Source organism: Macrobrachium nipponense, chromosome 31 (genome assembly GCF_015104395.2).
Source record: "Macrobrachium nipponense isolate FS-2020 chromosome 31, ASM1510439v2, whole genome shotgun sequence".
Taxonomy (NCBI): Eukaryota; Metazoa; Arthropoda; class Malacostraca; order Decapoda; family Palaemonidae; genus Macrobrachium; species Macrobrachium nipponense.
This window is the reverse complement of record NC_061093.1, coordinates 27485704-27504788: the sequence shown is the minus strand read 5'-3', so window position 1 is coordinate 27504788 and position 19085 is coordinate 27485704. Positions and strand designations below refer to the sequence as shown.

The 19085-nt window shown below is 44.5% G+C and overlaps 1 pseudogene; it reads right to left on the bottom strand.

Annotated features, from left to right (window-relative positions):
• LOC135206796 (box C/D snoRNA protein 1-like) overlaps positions 1–18424 on the bottom strand; it is an 85479-nt pseudogene extending 67055 nt beyond the window's left edge.
• Between the last annotated feature and the right edge of the window lie 661 nt (positions 18425–19085).

Genomic DNA, 19085 nt, shown 5'->3' with positions numbered 1-19085 from the left:
AACACAAAGAAGGAGCTTTTTTGAAAGACCTTAACAATAAAGCCAGGGTGTTCTTCGATATGGGCAAGTCTGGTCTTTTCGGAACACTGCAGATTGTCCGTACGACTTCGACTTTCTTGAGTTTTATGTAGATAAAACTTGAGAGACCTGACAGGGCACAGGACTCTCTCTGGCTCCTGCCCACTAACTTGTGCCATCCTTGCTTCCAAGCTCCTGGCCCAAGGACAAACGGGTTTCCATTCTAGGCCATAACGAAAAGCTTAGAGAGCACACCGCCTTGTGTTCTCTAAAGCCAAACTTGTGACGATGGCTTAAAATCTCACTAACCCTCTTTGTCGTATCTAGGGTGGTTAGAAAAATGCCTTCCTGATCACATGCAAGAAGTTAACAGGTAGGAGATGTTCGAATGCTTTGACATCAAGAACTTCAGACTATGTCTAAGTTCCATATTGAAAGCTTCGATCTGGACATGCACAGTCAGTCCGTCTGTACTAACGTCAGGTGACCGACCAGTTGACCAGTCAGACGAATCAAGGACAGCAAGGCTGTACCCTGAAGACCATAAGGGCACTATTTCTTCGCTGAAGGATGAGTGTTTGGACTGCCTGGGCGATTCAAGCTAAGCAAACCTTGGGGGGTGTATCAACGCAACCCAACGTTGTTAGCGAATCAAACTCCTGAGCCACTCCTGACTCGAGCTTCTGGTGCCAGGAGAAAGGAGCGAGGAGCAAAAAGGCGATTCAGTCCCGAAGGACGAATGCCTGACAGTCCAACCTGGTCTCATGTAAACGATCATCGGGGGTGTATAAAGCAACCGACTTCGTCAACAAGAAACTCAGGGCTACTATATGTCTCCTGATCTCGCACGAGTGTCTGACTCCGAGAAAACAGGTGAGACAAAAAGTAGATGGTGAGCGAGTTTCGAGATTTCACAGAACTCAAAGATCGTGAAGGGCTTTGTTGTTTGACAGAAGCAAATCTCTGAGCCAAAGGCCGTCAACAACATATTTGCGTATTCTTTAATAGTTGTGACTGCCAGCTTATCCCATTCTTCAAACGGAAAGGGAAGACTGCAATCTTATGCTGTCAACATCTCGATAGTCTGAACGTAGTCAGACTCAGAGCGGAGAGGTTGATAGGTACCTTTCGTGTTAAAGGAGACCGACTCTCTCGGAAAGGTCCTTGGAAGGACGTGACCTCTGTGAATCTAGGGTCTTGAAGGCCAACATGGGGCGATTAGCGTCATTGTCGCTCCCTGTGATGATATAAACTCATCTTATTACATTTCCTAAGTGATTGAAAAAGGGAAAAGAGACTAAACATCCATCCCCGTTCAATATCATAGGATGGCGTTTAATGTTACCGCTCCCGGATCGAGAAAAGGGAGCAGAGAAGAAGAAGCCTCTTCGTCCTCAACCTAGCGAAGAGATGAATGAAAGGACGTCCCTAAAAGTCTCCACAACTCTCAACATACTTCTAAAGAAAGATTCCACTCGGAAGTCAGTAGTTGCTGCCTTCGATCGAGACGATTCGAACGGACTTTTGCAATCCTGTAACGAACCTCTAGAGGATCGTTCCATTCTACGCCTGTTGTTATAATAGGCTCTTTCTCGTAAACCCGAACCGGGACCGAGAGAAGATACTTCCTAAGATATGAGAGAGCTGTGGAAGATCAGAGTTGTATGGACCATGGTCACAAAAACTCGTTTCGAGGACTGGAGGGACGACTGAATTGCTTCCACTTCTTTCAGATTATGATCCAGGACATCTGAAACCCTCTCCAGATGTCCGGCAACTTCTTCTATCACCTCAAGAGATACTTAACGCACCGAGAGATGTTCAGAATCATTCCTAGATCTTTAATAAAATTTCAGTTCCCGGTAGGAAAAAACTGTAGAGGTCTGAATTGCAGTCTATTCAGGGAAACAAACTTCTTTAGGAAGGAAATGGTCCCCAGCAAGCTCATCCATTCCCTCACACAGTATGTTTACTTCCCTAATAAGGCTGCGCTTTGCTAAGCAAGAGAGCATATAATAGTGCAATGTTGTGGTAGACTCGTAGTCCTATACCGTGCGGTAACGAGCACCAGAAAGGAGTAAGATATCTCTGTAGAACATATTAAGGCCAAACGAATGCAATGTTTATTCATTCATGTAAGGAATCCCCTCAATTTTAGGCTAAAGTCCGTGATTGTAGGGCAGAGATACAGTTCGTCAGTCAATCCCGCAGGAGAGAGAGAGACGTAACTGCCAGCACAGAGATACGGTTAGTAGTCAGTCAATCCCGCAGGAGAGAGAGACTTAACCTACAGCGCATGACAGCGAACGAGTTGGTAGTTGGTACTGGCTCGTTTGGACTGGAGGAGAGGAGTCAGAGGACAGTGACAGCAGCAGCTTACGATCGTCCGTCATCGTCGTCTCTTAACTTTATGCCTGGGTTGCCAGCTACCCTATTCTATGAAGAAAAAGAAAAATTCGTTATTTTTAGCATAAAGAGACTCTCAAGCTGGTATAATTTAAGCGAAAACAGAAAACGCTAAATATATAGATGCGTTTGTGTCGCAGAACACATACCGAAAAAATACAACGGTAAAAGATAAATCGGAAACTCCTGGAAGGCTGCAGGGAGAGTAAACGATTAAATGTCCTTAAAATGGACCATAAGACCTCTCGGTTTCTGCCATCCGGAAGATAGGGTAACTTACAGCAAGCGTATATGACTTGAACCAACCAGAAATAAAAACAATAACGGCAAGCAAAATCTGAAATTATATCACAATAAAGTTTGGTTCCATACTTACCTGGCAGGACATTATAATCTAGCTGAATTCGGAAATACAGCTAACATACGATATTCTGACAGGGCAAGTTTCATGAACAAAAAACCTTAGGAGAATCGAAGCAAGTCAGCTCCAAGCTTCTTATTGTTATTGGGACATAGCGTTGTTCATTGACGTAGTCTACAAGTCTATTTCTTGTACGACGTCCCTGCGGCATCGACGAATGATAGCTCTTCCGAATCTTTTGTCAATGAAGAGCTTATTCGCTTATTACGCCAATATTCAAGTTAATGAAGATGTTTGTCAAATGAGAACTGAAACCCATTTACGGGACAAAGAGATATTTTGTCAATGAAGGGGGATACCCACCTTTACGTTGACCAAAACGATAGTATATTGCTCAATGGGGGGAAACAAGTCCCACTTGAATTTGACAAAACGTAATCCAGGGAAAAAGTTCTAGAGCATTTATTTTCCGATTCCCGTTCTCAAACGGGAAGGGGAAGGGCCAAGAATCCCTGGTTAAGAGAACTGGGCCTTAACGTCAGGTAGTTACGACGATGTTCACTTCGGCAGCGTAGTTCCCAATTAGGAACTAGGAACTAACAAATCTTATCATCTGAAAAGCCCTTCTACGATGGGCTAAAAAGCTGGCAAAATTATCCTGGAAGAGGAAGAAAAATGGATATTGTTATAATACAAAAATAAAGTTTCATAACATAACTTACCTGGCAGGCTATATACATAGCTAAGACTCCGTCCGTCCCCGTCCCCGACAGAAATTCAAATTTCGCGTCCACTCGCTACAGGTAGGTCAGGTGATTCTACCGGCCTGCCCATGGGTGGCTAGACTATGGGGAACCATTCCCGTTTTTCGTTTTTTACTCAATATATTTTGTTCTCTTCCACCTGTCTCCTTTGCGGGGGGAGGTGGGTGGGTGGGCCCTAATCGTAATATATCTGGCCCAGGTAAGTATGGTATGGAAAAACCTTTAATTGTATTTATAACAATATCATTTTCATACAAATTCTAACTTACCTGTCAGAATATATACAATTAGCTGATTGGCACCCTTCGGTGGAGGGTAAGAGGACAGCTACTTACTAGAATAGACAGGTAAAAACAACATTCTGTTGTAGGTATAAAATAAAAACCTTGGCGTTCCATACCTGATAGGTGGTAGACTTCGTGGGTGTTTCCCGTCCCCCCCTTAGTCCTGCATCCCACCTCAAGAAACTTTGAGCGAGATATGGTGATCTTATGGCCAAGAATTTCTTGGGTTGGTTCTGCCGAAATGGGGTCTTATACCACTTAACTCGGCAGAGACCTGAAAGGACGTTGTCAATGGGGGTGCTGATCCACTTACAATGACAACACACCTTATTAAGGAAGCATACAAACCAATCCCCGTACCACCTGATTCCTAACCACCATGTTAGTATTAAAAATTGCTCAGAGTTAGTTCCCCAAACTCTTCGCAAAAAACCAACCGTAACTCAACCAACAATGCACAAGCCACACAAATAATTTTCCAAAAAAAAAATTTTTCTAATATAAGATATCACCAGAGTTCCTTACTAAACTGGAAAGTTGACTGGTCCGCGATTGTGGGCGGCAACTGCACTTGTTTTCAGCAGAAAGTCATAGAAACATATCTATTAGACTTAAGTAAAAAAAAAAATCTTAAGGATTGTTGTAAGCTCCTGTACCCAGGATTGTGGCCACGCGCAGAACAAAAACAAAAGGCACCTAAATGAAAAACATTTTTCATAGGTCACGGACGACGCACGTCCTTCAAATTAGTGAGCCGCAAACCAAGAATTACATCTCCAATATGTCGCTTCCAAGATATTCATTCAGCGACCATATTTCTCTGAAAAGAGAAGAGACGTCGCCACTGCTCTCACTTCATGAGGCTCTTACTTCCTCAAGAAGGTTTTGAAAGAATCGTACCGTGCAAGCCTTTATGAGCGTCCATAATTAACGTTTGTCCCTGACAAAAAAGGCTAATGGCATTCTTAGACATAGTTCTTGATTGGATCCTTCACTGAGCACCACAGGCCCCTTGGTCTAGAAACCTCCCAACTGTTCCTTCTTCTTTTAAGTAAAAACTCTTTGTAAAGCCCTTACCGGGCAAAGGAAGGAACCTCTCCGGTTCCCTGACGACGAGACCCCGATAATCCGTTTTATTTTCGAAAGTTTCTCGGGCCAGGGGTTCTAAGGATTTTCCATTCTTTCGCCCAAGAATAATTCCCTGAAGGAACAGATGGCTGAATCTAACATTGGAACCCGAACCTTTGTCACTAAGGGCGTGCAGTTCGCTAACCCCTTTTTTTGTGCCGTCGACCAGTGACAAAATAAGGAATAAACATTTCCCCTTTGTTATTATCACGAAAAACTAGGCCAAAATGTAGGGGTTCCAAATCCTCTCTGAAGTCAAGAACTTCAGTTACTAACGTCTAGATTTCCGCAGTTAGGGGTAGGGGGAGAAGTTCCATTCTAGACTTCTTGGTTCAAATCAAATGACCTAATCGAGATCATGCAGATCCTTATTGTTTCCCAAATCTAGGACCTCTATTCCCTCAAAGACGGCCGATAGCATACTCCTATAAGCCCTTTATCGTGGCTACGGAGAGGTGCGGACTCTTCCCTCAGAAATAACAGAAAATGATTTCGTTGGTTAATAAAACAATAAAAGTTTTCAATACTAACTTACCTGGCATATATTATACATAGTTTAAGACTCCGTCGTCCCCCGACCCAGGAAATTCAAATTTCCGCTGCCACTCGCTACAGGTAGGTCAGGTGATCTACCGGCCTGCCCTGGGTGGCATGGACCTAGGAACCGCATTACCCGGTTTTCATACTCATTATTTATTTTCTACTTTCCACCTGTCTCCTTGCGGGGAGGTCTGGGTGGGCCCTAATCGTATATATCTGCCAGGATAAGTAATGTTATGTTAAAACGTTTATTGTATTATAACAATATCCATTTTTTTTTTTTTTTTTTTTTTTTTTTTGTTTCCCCCATACAAATCAACTTACCTTGATCATATAATACATAGCTGATTGGCACCCTTCGGTGGAGGGTAAAGGAGAAACAGCTACTACTAGAATTAGACAGGTAAACAACATCTGTTTTGGTAGGTATAAAATAAAAATAAAAACCTTGGTTTCCCTACCTGTGAGGGGGGTGGAGAACATTCGTGGGTTGTTTTCCCCTCCGTAGTCCTGCATCACCTCAAGAAACTTTTAGCGATATTGATGTGAGCTTGGGCCAAGAATTCTTGTGGGCGTCTGCCGAAGGGGGAGGGTCTTATTCCACTTACTCGGCAGAGCCTGAAAGGAACTTTGCGTCCAATAGGGTGCTGAATCCACTACATGACAAACACAACCTTGAAAACCCTTTAATTAAGGCATACAAAAAACCAATCCCGACCCGCCTGATCCTAATCCACCATGTTAGTATTGAAAATTTGCTCAGAGTTATCCCCAAACTTTCTTCGCAACAACCGTAACTCAACCACAATGCACAAAGCACACAATAATTTTCAAAAAAAAAAATTTGTATCTAATTATAACGAATATCACAAGAGTTCCTTACTAAACTGAAGTGACTGGCCGCATTTGTGCGGCAACTGCACTTGTTGTCAGCAGTAAAGTCTAGAAACCATATCTATTAGACTTAAGTAATAAAAAAAAAACAAATCTTAACGGAGTTGTTTGTAAGCTCCTAGTACCCAGGATTGTTGCCCAAACAGCGCAGACACAAAACAAGGACCTAATGAAAAACAATTTTGTTTCATAGGTCACAACGCACGTCCTTCAAATTATTGAGCCGCAAAACACAGAATTGACATCTCCAATTGTGCGCTTCCAAGATATTCTTCAGCGGAAACATATTTTGTCTGAAAAAGAGAGAGAACGTCTGCCACTGCTGTGCAACTTCGATGAGCTTCTTACTTCTCAGAAGTTTTAAACGGAATCGTCCGTGCAAAAGCCTTATTTGAGCGTCCTATAAATTACGTTATCCTGACAAAAAAAAGGCCTAATGGCATTCTTAGGACATAGGTCTTGTTTATGGATCCTTCACTGAGCCACCCACAGGTGTCCCCCCCTTGGTTCTAGAATGTCCCAACTGTTCCTTCTTCTTTAAGTAAAAAACTTTGTAAGCCCCTTACCGGGCAAAGAGACCATCTGCCGGTTCCCTGCCGACGAGACCCACCCGATAATCCTTTTAGTTTCGAAGTTTCTCAGGCCAGGGGTTCGAAGGATTTTCATTCTTCGGCCAAGAATAAGTTCCTTGGAAGGAACAGAATGGGCCTGAATTCTACATTTGAAACCCGACTTTGTCACTAAGGGCGTGCAGTTCGCTAACCCGTTTTTGCCGTCCAGCCCAGTGACCAAAAGGAATAAAACCATTTTCTTGTTATATCCACGAAACGAGGCCAAATGTAGGGGTTCAAATCTCTCTGAAAGTCAAGAACCAAACTTCAGTACTACGTCTAGATTCCGCAGGTTAGGGGGAGAAGTCATTCTAGACTTTCTTGGTCTCAAAGGACCTAATCAGATCATGCAGAATCCTTATTGTTTTCCCAAAATCTAGGCCTCTATTCCTAAAGACGGCCGGGGGGGGGGGGAATAGCATACTCCTATCAGCCCTTTATCGTGGCTACGGAGAGGTGCGACTCTTCCCTCAGAAAATAACAGAAAATCAGCTATTTCTGCTACCAGAGGTACTGAGGAGGACAACTTCTTTGACTTACACCACCTTCTAAAAACTTCCCACTTGGATTTGATAAACCCTCAGGATAGTGGAAGTTCTCTCCGGGCTCTAGCGATCGAGCCTTGCTGTTTATCTTAGTAAAAAGCCTTCTTCGCCTTTTCTGGACAAAGTCTTTCGAGTAGTCGAAAAGGACAGTCAAGAGCGATGGAGCGGGGAGGTTTTTTGATGAAAACCTCTCGAAGTGGGGGGTTGGTTGTCTGAGGAAGTATCCCTCCTTTGTGGAAGGGATCTGGGGAAGTCTACTATCCTCACATGTCCAAGTACCTCTGGAAACCATTCTTGAGCTGGCAAAAGGGGGCTTCAGGGTCATTCTTGTCCCCTTTTGAAGGGTCACAAAACTTTCCTGAGTACTTGCCCAGAATCCCCCTTTTTGGAAAAAAATCTTTAAAATGGGGGAAAATCTAGCGTAAACGTCTAACTGCAGACCAATCTAGGTAGGAAGGGCGTGCTACTGCTAGGCGCTCTGGGGATCTTCTTACCAACTGAACAAAAGAAGACTTCCAGTCCTCCTCGAGAGGAACGGGTGGCAAAGAGGTCGACATTGAGGAGTTTCCCCAAAGAGACCAGAGCTTGAGGCAAACTTTCTGAGTGGAGGGTCCACTCGGTAATGGAAGGACCTTGGTTTCCTCCCTGCTCAGCCTGTCCCGCTCGTACGTTCCCTTTAACTCCCTGAACGAACCTCGTCAAGCGAGCGATGTTCCCTCTGGGATTGTCCACAACAGAAGTTCTCTCGTGAGTTCGGTAAAGGGCATACGATGGAGGTACCTCCTGGCTTGCCGAATGGTATGCCAGAGCGGTTTGTTAATTGTCCGGCATTTTTGTACTTGAACTATTTTGTTTGCAAAACTAAACGGTTCGAAGCTCTTTAGAGCTAGGTTGTTACAAGCTAGCAGTTTCTTTGCAGTTTATGTGCCAGGACAACTTGAAAGAAGCATTTCCAAGTGCCTGACACTTCTCTCTTTCCCAAAGTTGCTCCCCAACCATTTTTTCCGACGCGTCAGGAAAAAACAATGCAATGGTTTGGGCTCTGGTATTTCCAGGGAAGTAACCTTTTGTTTTCCCTCAGTGGGAAGTAACCACCATTCTAGATGACGTTTTATCAAGATCTTGGTAATGGGCAAAAACGTCCGCGAGTCAGTCCTGTCTTCATGTTCCACCGAAACTTCTGAGGAAGAAGCTGAAGAGGACTGGAGGATGAAGTCGTTCCTAGGTGTAAAGAAACTGTTTCGAAAGCGAAGGAAAGGGGTCCCTAAACAGGCCTCAACCATTCCCTCGCCGAAGTCCGTTGTCCTTTCCTTATAAGACGAGAGACTTTTTCTAAAAACCCTCCTCTCGCTAATTACCTTCTCTGAGAAGGAAATCAACTCGAAAACCCCGAGAATCCCTCCGAATCCCCAAGATAGACCAAGTTTCTGGCTGGGGAATCAGTTGGTACTTCTCGAGGTTCACGAGTAATCCTAAAGTCTTTATAAGGTTTTAGTGTCACATTCAATGTCCTCCAAACACTGTTCCTCTGACTTTGACTCTGATAAAGTCCAGTCGTTCTAGATAAAGAGATATATCTGAGTCCTTTTCAGATGAAGCCATCTCCCGCCATAAAAAAACATTTTTTCAAAAAGGTTCGTGAAAACCTGAGGCCGCCGTCGACAGGCCGAAGCACCACAGGCTCTGAATTGGAAAGATCCTTCCCCCCGTCATGAAACGGATGGTTAACTTCCTTCGACGAAGGATGGATCGGGACGTGAAAAATATGCGTCCTGGAGATCCAGAGGACACCATCCAATCCCCTTTGGCGAAGAGTCCGCCAGGGGACTGAAGCAAGGAGGTTTTCCATGGAGAACTTCTGTTTTTGAACAAAACTTTGGTTTCAGAGCGCTGGACGGTCCAGAAACTGGTCTCCCATCCCCCCGAGGCTTTCGCAACCCAGAAAAGACGATTGTAAAAACCCCGGGGGAGCTAGCTTTGATCCAGCACAAGTTCTATATCTCTCCTTGTTCCCCAACATCTGATCCACCATTTGTTGAAGGAGTCTCTTTTCAACACCAGGGTTCCTTGTAAAATTGGCGGACCCCCAATTCCCATCGGAAGTTGACCGTCAGGGGGAGGATTTGTCCAGGAAAGGAATGAGATATCCCTTTCTGAAAGAACCGCACATCGACCAAGGATCTGTGTCGATGGCAGAGTCCAGGTCTTCCGCAAATCCCCGGAGCCTGGTCACCTGCTACTGGGTTTGGTGTTTGGAGGAGCGCCACTTCACTTTCCCCTTTTAAAGGGGCGGTAATCGAGGCTCGAACCTCTCTTCTCTCTTTCTCCGGTTCGTTTTCCTTTTATTGCGGTTAACTCTCTAGTTGGAGGGCCGCCTCCCGGAAAGGGCCGAAAAGGAGGTTAGACAGTCCCTACTTTCTTTTCCTTCCCATCAATTACTAGGTCTCTTCTTCCTGGACGATTGCAGGAGAAGATCTTGAGTCGCTTTCTCGTCAGCGATCGTGAATATCCTTCACCAACTGTGACGGGAACAGAAAATCAGACCTAGGGCGAATAACAAAGCTGCTCTTTGTGAGTGTGATACTGCTTTCGTCAAGAAAGCGCTAAACACAGATCTCTTCTTCAAGAGACCTGCTCCAAACAAGGAAGAAACGTCTGAGCCGTCTTGCACCGCCTTGTCAATACATGACAGAATTGCTAGGAGTACATCCGGTTTCTAGCCCTTCAGGGGCATGAGCCTTCTTGGACATCACCCCAAGGGACCAATCTAGGAAGTTAAAGACTTCTAGAATGTGAAAAAGTCCCTTGAGGAGATGATCCAACTCTGAAAGGCCCCAAGTAATCTTAGCCGTGTGAAGGCTATGTCTCCGGTGGATGCGTCTACCAGACTGGAAAAGTCAGCTTCAGCTGAAGCAGGGAGAGTGAGACCCATATTCTCCCCAGTCTGGTACCAAATCCCTCTCTTGCCGGTCAGTCTAGGGAGGCATGCAAAAGACTGTCCTTACTAGCTCTTCTTAGTAAGCATCCAGTTAATCCAGCGATTGCAGAGCTCTCTTCATAGAAATCGTCGGTCTCATCTTCACGAAAGCCGACGATTTCGGAGTCTTCGAGCATGAAAACAGTGAACGAGGCGAAGGAGGAGCGGCAGGGATCAATGCGTCTCCGTATTTCCTGGAGAAGGAGAGCTGTCAAGACTTTGTATAGTTCGACAGTCCTTCCTTACTGTGAGACTCGTCCTCTGATTCCTCTTCCATAATCGGATCAGTAGGAGAGACCACTTCTCGTTCCGGGTCTTCTTGTCCAACAATTCTCTCTACTGGGGACAAACTCCTAATAGGAGAGGGGCTAAGAGAGTGTAAAGAGCTCCTATGCTTGACTGGCTCTTCGTACTTGGCTGGCGCCTCGCGCCTGGCTGGCGCCTCGCGCCTGGCTGGCGCCTCGCGCTTGGCTGGCGTCTCGCGCCTGGCTGACTCCTCGCGCTTGGCTGGCGCCTCGCGCTTGGCTGGCGCCTCGCGCCTGACTGACTCTTCGCGCTTGGCTGGCGCCTCGCGCCTGACTGGTGCCTCACGCCTCTGAAAAGTCTCGCGCCTGACTGACATCTCGTGCCTTGTTGAAGACTCGCGTCTTCCTGAAGTCCCTTCCTTGCGTGACAGATGTTCTTCTTGAGCCTCACGCTTGGATGAATGCTCACGCCTGTTTGTTACTCCGCGCTCGGCTGAAGCTACTGATCTGGCAGACGTATCCCATCTGGGAGAATCCTCTTGTCTGTAATGCGTTTCTCGCTTGTCTGACTCTCTCTTTAGACGCTTCTCGTCTGTAGGACGCCTCGCGCTTGGCTGTTGCTACGCGCTTGTCTGGCGGATCCAGATCTTCCCACGAGTCTCTATCTGAGATCTCAAAAGACTCACGTCTCACAGGAGGCCTCACTCCTGGTGGGAGAAGGAAGACGAGTCTTCTTGACCGGCAGTCTGACGTCTTTCTTACGAGGAGGATCCTTCGAAAGGACTCCTACTAGGGCGGAAAGCTGTTCCTGTACCGCCAAAATGATCCTTTTGGACGCTTCTCCTGCGTCTTCTTGAACGGGAGAGGTAGACCTCGAAGGCGTGTTGCCCCCATCATGGGACGGCGAAACCCTCTTCGCCTTCTTGATAGAAGGAGGTTCTTCTTCCGAAAAGCGTTCTGGGCTTGAATCCAAACCAGGATCTCTCCAGTGCCTTTTCAGGGGTCCTGGACAAGTCTGAATCCTTCCACCCTCGTTTAGGAGTAGGGAGAATAAGCGGACGAAGAGAAGCACTCTCTGAGGACGCTTTTTCGATAGCGTCCTGAGCAGGCTGTCTATACACAGCACCTGCTGAAGGGACGCCTGACCGGGTGGGAATTCTCCACAACCTCCGTACGGCTTTCGACTTTCCTTTCCCCCCCCTTCTCCTCTGGGCTTGGGAGCTTGGAAGAGGTCTAGGCCTGGGAGCGTCGCAGAGACGGTCAGACGCGCCCCTCCACAACAACTGGGGACACTCACTTCACTAAAGTCACTTTCACCATCCTTAACCTTTTATGGCAGCCATTTCGGATTCATCCTGTGAAGCGTAGCCTTCAGTTCAGCAATTTCCGAAGCTGAATCTGAATGTACGGCCAGTGAGGGTCCTGATACAGAATCATAATTAAGAGAAGAGTTAGAATTATCCAAAGGCTCAATAGGCCTTGTACAACTACCCGCCATCTTAGATGCAGCCCTTCTGACTCTATCCCTTTCTAACTTCTTCAAGTAAGAAGTTAGAGTCTTCCATTCCTCAACATTCAACCTTTCACACTCATGACAGGTGTTAGAAATAGAACAATCAAAACCCCTACCTTTGCGACATACAGTGTGAGGAATCAACCGAAGCTTTCGGTATCCTCACTTGCAGCCTACATTCACACACATTCTCACACAAACACTTGAATCAGACATTCTGAAGAAAAATCAAAAAGCAAGTCCAAATCCAGTCCACAGTAGCGAATGCCAAAACAACGATCCAGGTACGTCACCAAAAGTCCACAAAGATGATCAATTGCTTAGAAAAGCGAATTCCAGTCAAGAGGTGGCAGCAACGATGTTGATACCACCGGCGACAGAAAATATATGAGTAGAAAACGGGAATGATTCCTAGTCCTGCCACCCAGGGCAGGCCGGTAGATCACCTGACCTACCTGTAGCGAGTGGCGCGAAATTTGAATTTCTGTCGGGGACGACGGAGTCTTAGCTATGTATATATCTGACAGGTAGTTGATTGTATGAAACTCTCCAACCAGCTTCCTCTCCCGTATCACAATAACTAAGCCTGCTAAAGCTTAAAATTTATTGGCAGTATGGCAAAGGCAGTCCTGTCTTGCGCTTTCCTGAAGAGCGTACTTTTGATGAGTGCCTTTGCAAGAATCCTACTGAACGTTGCCGAGAGTCCTGACGTGCAGGACATCGAGCCTTTATAACCCGTAACTGCCTTATCGCAAAGTCTTGACTGCGGTAGTGGCAACATTAAATTTATTGGCAGAATGGCAAAGCTTGCGGTAGAGCAAACGAGAACTTCCCTTGAGCTTTCCTTAACTCCATCCACCTATGCGAAAAGCAATATTAATTGACAGAGACCTCTTGAATTCACGAAACCCGATGTCTTGCTGGGTTTCGAAGAAGTTGTCTGTTCACTTTAAGCTTACTCCGAAGCACTGCCTACTTCACATTCTTTGCAGGTGAGGTAGAAGGTATCATCGAAGGTAGAGGTAAAAATTCTTTAAGCCAAATCTGAAACAAGAGCTTGAAGAGTTCAACAGAAACGTTCAGCCAGGCGACACACCTGGCGTGCGCTGGTGCACGCTCGGCGTCCACTGGAGCGCGCTTGGCGTCCACTGGAGCGCCCGTCGGCGTCCATTGGAGCGCGCGTCGGCGTCCACTGGCGCGCACGCTCGGCGTCCATGGCGCTCGCTTGGCGTGCACCCGCGCGCCCCCTGGCTTGGGCGTCCGCTCTCAAAAAACTTACTGCTACTATGACTTCTTTTACGTATTTCTCGTGGAAAGACGGACACGAGTTCAGGCGACGTTCGCCTTCTTACTTCTCACTGAAACGCATAACGAGAGAGAGAGAGAGAGGAGGACGTGAAGCGTCCTCTTCTTATAAAGCTTCTATTTAGAGGGCGCGAGGTACCATCCGAAAAGAAAGCTCCAATCCCCTGCGCGGGGAGACGCTTCGGAGGACGAGAAGCAATCCTTCAGGATTTTCGTGCACGTTTTTGCACGCACTTAGGCAGTCTGGGGATTTTCATCAGAAACTGCCGAAGGCACGCCAGATCGGTGGGGGTTCCTCGTAACCCTCCTTCGGCTTTCGACATGCTCTCTCACTGGTTCTGGGAGTCAAGCAGAGGTCCCGGCCTAGAGGCGAAACGAGGCCGATCTGACGCACCCTCCAAACTACACAAGGGGTATCACTGCACTCTGCACTCACTTTTACTCTCTAAAGCAAGCACTTTTCGATTCTAAGTTACGAATCGAAGGAGTATCAGAGAAAGGGCAATTTCTCTACAGACACTGCTTAGGGCCTGAAGGCAACACTGCAGGGTTAGTTAGTAACAATTACAGAAGTAGCACTTCACAGCAATGAAGGAGAGACGAGCACCTCTCGTAGACATATACATAGCCCGTAGGCCATACTACAGGGTTATGCAAAATAAAGTCTACAGGAAGGTTAGCAGGTTCACTACCCTGACTTTTGTACTGATTATTGCGTACATACGAATCATACGTCTTCCTTACGGAATAGACATGTTTACTGATTAATTGCGTACATACGAATCATACGTCTTCTTACGGAATAGACAAAGTCTCACACTCCTTACATGACAAATCTCAACAAAGAAGCAAGACCCATACCCCTCGTACATACCAAGTGTGCGAATCTACCGAAGCTTACGGTAGCCACACCCTATCTTGCAGACAACCCCGTCTGAAACTAGCCTAACTAGATTCAGATATTTTATGCAAAAATGAATCAAATTCAAATCAATTTAAGATAGCGTTATGCCTAGCCACAAATCCAAGTGAATAAATCAAAAGACAATTAGGATACTTAGCGGCAATGAAGTTTCCAAAATCCTAAGACGGAGGTACTGAAAACAGGTGTTTTTCAGCACCGGCGACAGAAAAATTATGAATAGAAAATGAATGATTCCTGATACCCGCCTCCCAGCGGCGGGAATGGGTACTAACCACCTGACTCCCACTGCGTTGTGTCGTAAGTGTTTAAATTTCTGTCGGATTCGGAAAATACAGCTATATATATATCTGACAGGTAAGTTTCATGAACAAAATATTGCGTTATTGAAAAAGTAACTCGACTCTGACTCAAATTTAAGTAATTATTTTTCTGAATTAGAACGTCTTTAAGTTCTGTATTATGACGTCACGCCATCTTGACTTTCGTACCTATTGTAAATAATTGCTATACTCAACTGTCATTGCAGAACAGTTTACCAGTTATTCATGCAGATTGTTATCAGCTATACATGTAATTGTTATAATCGTAATGCGCATATATATCTTTATTATTTACTTTTTGGATATATGAAGATGTTTTACTGCTGGATTTCTCGCCTAGTGTGACGCAATCGTTTTCGGTCCATGGGCCTCTGTCTGTTTTCGCACCATAAAAAGAAATTATGGGGAGCCGAATTTGCCAATGACCAGAAAGTCGTTTTTTAAAAGAGGAAAGTTAGCATGAGGGGCATATGTTTTGACTGAGAAAAAATACAAATTTATTCAATAGCTAGCTTGTAAAAAAATACTTGGTTATAAAAACTTGATTGACAACTAAGCAGCATGTCTACTATGGGTTTCAGAGACAGTGCAAGCACGTTTTTTGGGCAATACCTATTTCTGTAACGAACACTCTTACAGAACGAGATTTTGCTATAGTGCATTACACCCATGCCGTAATTTATAAGGGTATCGTGAATCACTAATCGTAAAGAATAACGACACTTGTCCTTGTACCAAGAGACAAAAACTCCATTATGCAGAAATGGATACGACACGCGTATAAAGCTCCACCTACCCTCTCCCCAACCCCCCCCCCCTCCACCGCCATCCCTTTTCTTCTTCGTTCCTCTGCCTTCCTTTCTCTCTCTCTCTCTCTCTCTCTCTCTCTCTCTCTCTCTCTCTCTCTCTCTTCTCTCTCTCTCTCTCTGTTGCCATTCGGTATGTGTTGGACCCTCCAAACTGGGTATAAGACTACACACAAAACGTTGAAATTGGTGAAAATTAGGCTATGTATTGGAAGTATATATACATAAATATTAAAGCAATTTTATCATTATTGCATTACTATGACAACTAGAATTCATGGAAACAGTTTATAAACCTGTTAAGCGTCACCCACGTAATAATACGTTTACCGTGATCTACTCGGTAGCGCCTTCACGGAATATTACGTTCAAGACTTCAACTGTGCTTGTCAAGCCGTCAGCCCCGTAATAATACGTTTACTCGTATAGAAAGTGTAGGAACATGATTGGTAACACTCTCAGCACATTGGGAACTTATTTCCAGCCTGGCAACTCTTTCCTGGTGTCGCTTATGCTAGAAAAACTGCCTGTCCCTGTTGGTTTTCTTTCAATACGCTTCGGGCGTTTATTCGAGACAAATTGGATTTCGCGTCTTTCACAATGAATGTCCCAAAGAGGAAAAGGGCATATTTCTTCAGGTGAGATCAATCAAATACTAGATGAGGAGTGTGATATTGATAACCTATTTGATGATGAGAGCTCTAGTTCTGAATCCTCCAGTGATGATACAAACTTTTCTTCCAATTGCGGGAGTGAAGATGACTTTTCTTTGCCGAGTGACTGGACTCCGAGAGAGAGAGAGAGAGAGAGAGAGAGAGGAGAGAGAGAGAGAGAGAGAGAGAGAGAGAGAGAGAATTTCCTACAGTTAATTACAGTATGAATAACAATAAAAATCAATATAACTTTGAAAAAAACTAAAAAACTCATCAGTGCTATGATCGCTGATTACAAAAAAAGCGTGACGGTAACGTTAGCAGCGAGCTCATCAGGGGCGGACGCTTAACAGGATAATAATGGAACGGCGTATGTGTGAAGCCTCCACTAATGTGGCAACGATGATTTTGCATTCTTAGCATGCAAACATTAAAGGTTACATTTATTTCTGGCAAACGATTATTAAAGAAATTCAAAATACTAATAAAGACTGAAATCAATGAAAAGTGCTAGCAAAAACAAAAAGCAAAAAACGTAGTCGTTCCTCTGCACTTTTCCGTATTCGTTCCTCTATGGTTTTCGGCAGCCAGATGTACGAAAACGTAAGAAACATTTGATTTTATCTACTTTAGAAATATCTGTAATTTTTCGGGGTAATTTGGTTGCAAAAAAAAGGAATAATATACATGAATTAAATCAAAATTTTAAATAACAAAGTAAATTTAAACTAAATAACGAGTAAAGTAAACAGTTTTGGGAATAAAACTTTGCAGTTTCGTCGTCTGTCGTCGTCTGCTGTTCGAAATTGTGTTTATGGCGCGCGCGCTTAGAAACCAGGAACAGCAACGGGTTTAAAGTGCAATGTGGAGTGAACTGAGACCAAAATGTGTATAAAACAATCAAATAAGCACTGTGGAGTTTCAGTTGTGATGGCAGTAAAGGATAAAAACGCCGATTACAAGGTAAGATGAATTCAGTTTCCAACCATAACCCCGGGAATAACAAGTTTCATACTTTCATAATATAGGCAACAAAATGTTGTTTTATTGTGCTGATTACAACTGCAATCTTGAGTAAGATCAATAAACGTTCACTACATACGCTAACATTGTTCAAATGAGTGCTGGGAAGGCTGGGGAAAAGGATTGGTGGCCGTCACTGATGAGAACGTCCATGCAAAACGTAGCCGCCATATTGGATTTCAAAACTGCCTTGAAAACATATTTTACGAAGAGCTCACATGCTTATTTTAGTTTCGTATGGGGCTTTCATATATCACAATATGTTGACCGAAACTTCGTTCGTTTAAAATGGTATGCTTAGAGTTGCAATTGTATTCATGTTTCACCAATTAAATATCGAGTGAATAAGACCCGTCTACCGTGATGAGGGTTGGCCTGTCGTGATGTTTCACCCTAAATATCGAGTGAATAAGACCTGTCCACCGTGGTAAGGGTTGGTAGTCGCTGGTTTTTCCCCCTAAGTACTTTTACGGAGGGTGTCCAGCCGTGACCGTCGGTGAGTTCGCCAGTCCAAGCGATTGTTTACCCTAGGTCTTGAACTCCTGCTATCACCACCCCCAACTCATGACTCCTGACCATCTCCGGGTGTCAGACTGTTTAAAGTACTTTTTCGGAGGGTGACCAAGAACGCTGTAGTCGGCGAGTTGGCCAGTCCAGTCGGTTGTTTACCCTAGGTAGCTAGGCCTAACCTACATTTATGGTACCGCTGGTCTAAGCTACGCCAAGTCAATCTTCTATTGAGGAACTTTGGCAGGACTGACCTGTAATCACTGAGTAAAGTGAGGTTGCCCATATCTTCTTTGTGAATCATTGCAGTTTTACTTCGCTTCCCGTCACAGTTCGCATCGTTCTTGTGGGTTTTGACGCAGCCCAAAGAACAAGTCTTCGTACTGCATGCTGGGCAGGTGTACTTGGCTGAATTACTCACACATACACTGCACTTGCCTAGTCTTGAGCTCAAAAGCTGTTTATCCTTCAAGTCAGATGCCATTACTTTAATTTATATTCACGAATTTACACAGTAGACTCTTAATCAGCCTCCCACATGTCAAGGCGTGATAGGAACAGTAGTAACAGTAGTACCGTACCTATGTAATGGCTCGGACTGCTAATTCATTTCTGCTTGGAATTATAATGTCCTGTGTCTATGAAGACGTTGCTACAGGTTCAAAAGCAGTTTTTATTTTGTTAATTGCTACTACTAAGATATTTCTGACACGAACTTTATCTTTCTATATCTTTCAGTTCTTCTACCTCATCTAAGTCGCAAGCCTAATCATAATAGCATACCACTTTTGCCCTATATCTTTCCGAATAGATTTATTTGAATCGATTACTTCGACCATATCAAGATCCAACTATCTTAACAAATAAATTAAATCGACCACAATAGAATTAAATAAATAGTCTGTGATCCTTTTCTTCCAAACACAGGAAAATTTAATTGAGTTATCCGGGTATTTCGCCTTTTGTCTGGCAAATGGTTCTAGTACCCGTTTTGTAAGATATATTAAGGAGGACAACAAAGCTAAACAAATATAAACCATCCTGCTAGTCATACTTGAAGGGTAAGAGTAAAGGTAGATTGAAAATAAATTTATTGAAGGTAAATTACATATGACTTCTCTGTGTATTGCCAAGTCATTGGCTGAATAAGCAAGTGTGACTGATCTTCTTGGGGGGTGAGATTATCTTTGATCCTTATATAAACCTGTACGTCTGTCAAGCATTTTGGAAATATTTCTTTTTTCTTTAAGCCTTAAGGCA